We start from the raw sequence: 3,465 nt of genomic DNA on the forward strand, positions 1-3,465 counted from the left end.
TAGTCACTATCTTGTATTCTGATACTTTAATTTTTCCTATTTTTTATATAAAATTTTCCTATTTTTATATAAAGGTGTGCTTTTTACTTTGCATCATACAGATATATTCGTGTCCAGTTTCTTTCTCTAATAGGTTCATGAGATTCATACAGGTTGTTTTATGCAGTCATTATTTTACTTGGATTTCTGCAGAGTATTCACTGTACGAATATGCTGCTGTGGGATTTTAAGTTATAGAATTGATGCCAGACCATGAATCTGAGTAGGACATTGCTGCCAACGAGAGAGACAGTAAATGAGCTCCTCATTGCAGCTCAGCCTCCCAAGATAGCAGCCTCTAAGACAGTGATCAGTGTATATAAAAGCTTGCTGGAATGTGTTTTCTCAAGCAATGCCTGTGGGAGAGGGAACGAAGCTCCATGAGGCAGAGAAGTTGGGCTGTGATGAAGTTACAACATGGCCTCAACCAGCCCAGCTTAGGATGATCCTTCAGACTTGTCTTAGTTTCTTTACATCAGGGGAGCAAGGCCTTTGGGGCCCCTACATAAGCCAGTCAGGGGATTCATGCTGCCCTGACTGCATGAAGTCAGAAGTCTTGACCTTGGAGCAGGCAGCCCTCTGCAACACAGCACCCCCTATATTTCTTATTAAATAAATATTCCTCAGAGTCAGAATCTAACAGGTGCCTTACTGCCTTCCCCAGGGACCAAACCTTCAAATGGACCCTTAGTGATGCTAATAAGTGTTCAGAATAAGCATTCAGCCAAGATTAGGGCCCTTTTGAGTTGTAAACAGAAAAAGCGAACTTTAAACTTTAAATTGAGCTGAGAAAAAAACTGTTGAAAGAAGTCCTTAAAATTAAATGGTCATTTTGTGTTGTGCTTCATGTCTCCTGTGTACTTCACAGTGTACTCACTGGATTTATGATGAAGGAAAAAGAAAGAAACCTGTTTGAATTTCCCTACCTTCAATGCTGAATGTATCTCCATGTCTGTCTTTCTTGGTGGCGAAGTTCGAACAAGAAGATCGGGGAAGAAAAATGACAAACAATTTCTTAACCACCTCCTATATCTAAGGCACACTCCTGTGTGCTGTGCGTATTTTGCCTTATTAAATCCTCATCACCATGCGAAGTATCTATTATTATCCCCACTTAAAGGAAGACGAAAACGAAACACTGTGGATCAACAGTTAATAAGTGTCGATAAAACTCAGACATAAGTTCATCTAATTCCAGTTCACTTTTTCTTCCAACCACAGCACACTTTCTCTCAGGAAGATGCGACAAAATGAGCATAAAACACATGAGTAGGAAGAGGGTGTTGTTAAGGGTTGGGGGGGGAAAAAGGGCAAGGGAAAGGAAGGGAAGAAAAGGAGGGAAAGCAAACAGGAGGACAGGTAAGACAACAGGGCCGGCGAGGTGGGCCCTAGTTGGGGGGGGAAGTCGGGTGAATGTATGGTTCTTGGAGGGCAAGGGAGGGCGGGACGCAGGACCAGGCAGCGGGTGGCGGCGGAGCCCCCCAGGAGTGAGGCAGCGAGCGGTGCAAAGCAACTGACACGGCCTTCTGACCAGGACTGGAACCGGTCCCCAACCCCCCAAGCCTGGTGGGGTACGCGCTTCTCCCCACACCCTGTGCCTTAGCAGCTCTGCCCAGGGACCCGATAGCCCAGGGGAGAAGATGGTGAGCCCCGAGGGTGACCTGGTTGGGATTCCATTCCCGGACTACAGCAGTGAGCTCCTGAGCTGCCTCAACGCGCAGCGCTAGCTGGGCCACCTGTGTGACCTCACTAACCGGACTCAGTACTTTGAATACCGCACCCACAGGGCTGTGCCGGCCGCCGGCAGCCACCACTTCAAGAAGCTCCTCACTGAGGGTGGTGGCGGGGCGGTCAGGGGGCCTGGAGTCGGCGGGACTGCAGCTAGAGGAGCCAGGGCCGCGCATGTGAGCTACAGTTAGTAGGTCGCTAGGTGCCCTGCTCAGATTTGCCTATACAGACACACTGGCCACCTGCGGCGCCAACATGCTGGAGATTCCCCGTGTCATCTGCCTGCAGGGCAGCCGGCTAGAAGCTCCAGCCCCGGCGAGAATGACTGTGTGCGAGCCCGCCAGTACCTGAGGGCCTTCGCCACAGCCGCGGCCTCTGGACTTCGGAACGGCGAAGACAGCTCTCCTCAGGCGCTCCTCCCCGCCGCCGCCTGGGCCTGGCGCGCCGAGGCAGCCGCAAGCCGGGAAAAACTTTCCTGCAAACCAAGGGGGCCCGGGCAAACCACCTTAGTACCCGAGGTTCCCTCAGTGCCCACCCATCCTTTGACCTACGAGGTGGAGGAGGTGGCAGAGTGGGCAATAGTGGGATCGGTGGGCTGGGGACGGCGACAGCCCTCCCACAGGGACTGCCTCACCTCCCGAGGGGCTCCTGAGCTAAGATGCCTATAAGGGTGAGGAAGAAGAGGAGCTGGTATATCCTCCAGCCTGTGGGCTGGCTCAGGACCGGAGGGGTGGGTCCCCCTGTCCCCAGAGGAGCTGGGCCCTGTCATGGATCCCAACTTCATGGCCTACCTAGGCCGCCTGCACGGGGACGCCTTGGCACCAGGGCTGGATGGCCATGACAAGCTAGTGCGCAAACGCCGCTCCCAGACGCCTCAGGAGTGCCCTGTCACCGCAAGATCAGCCAAGGGGAGGCGAACTGCAGCACCACATGAGGACCCACACGGGCGTCTGAGGCGTTCGCTTCCCCCGGAACTGTAAGCAGAGGAGACGCGACGCGCAGAAGCACACGGGAGAGCGCCCCTCCTGGAGCCCGCGCACTGTAGCCCGATTCCTCCACAGCTGCAACCACAAGAACCACCTGGACCTGCGTACCGGGACCGGCCCTATGAGTGCCACCTGTGACCTGTGCCACAAGGCTTTCATCAAGGAGGACCACCTGCTGCGCCACCTCAAGGGCGAGAACTCCCTGGAGGTGCGCACCCGGCGGCGGAGCTGAGGGGATGAGGCATCACCTCAATTCCCACCACCCTCCAGAGCCACCCGTTCCCCCGCTGGCCTCTACCTCTCTAATGGCCACCTGGACACCTTCTGCCTATCTCTGGCTCTATTCTGGGAGCAGTCAGTCCCGCTGGGGCCTTAGTGTCTACCTCGGGACTTCCTAATGACGATGAGGAGGAGGGGCCACCCACCACACCCCAGGCTGAAGGTGCCATGGAGTCTTCTCAAAGAGGGACAAGTGGCCAGGCTGGAGCAGCACAAGGCCGAGGACACCCATGCCAAGCAGTGGGAGAAGGCAGGTCAGGCAGAGATGGGGTCAGGGGCACTGAACCTTGCTGGCATCCGAATCAGCCCCTTCCCCGCAGAGCCCTCATTTCCAATTCCAAGCTGAGAAGGTTCTGGGGCAGAGACTCCCCAAAGTGAGCTGTGATCCTCCAAGGAGCGATACATGTGATATCGTGCATATATTTACAGCTCT

The 3,465-nt window shown here is 54.3% G+C and overlaps 1 pseudogene; it reads left to right on the forward strand.

Annotated features, from left to right (window-relative positions):
• The first annotated feature begins 1,679 nt into the window (after positions 1-1,679).
• On the forward strand, positions 1,680-3,410 carry LOC105827486 (annotated as a pseudogene).
• The last annotated feature ends 55 nt before the right edge of the window (positions 3,411-3,465 follow it).

This window comes from Propithecus coquereli, unplaced genomic scaffold (genome assembly GCF_000956105.1).
Source record: "Propithecus coquereli isolate 6110/MARCELLA unplaced genomic scaffold, Pcoq_1.0 Scaffold121, whole genome shotgun sequence".
Taxonomy (NCBI): domain Eukaryota; kingdom Metazoa; phylum Chordata; class Mammalia; order Primates; family Indriidae; genus Propithecus; species Propithecus coquereli.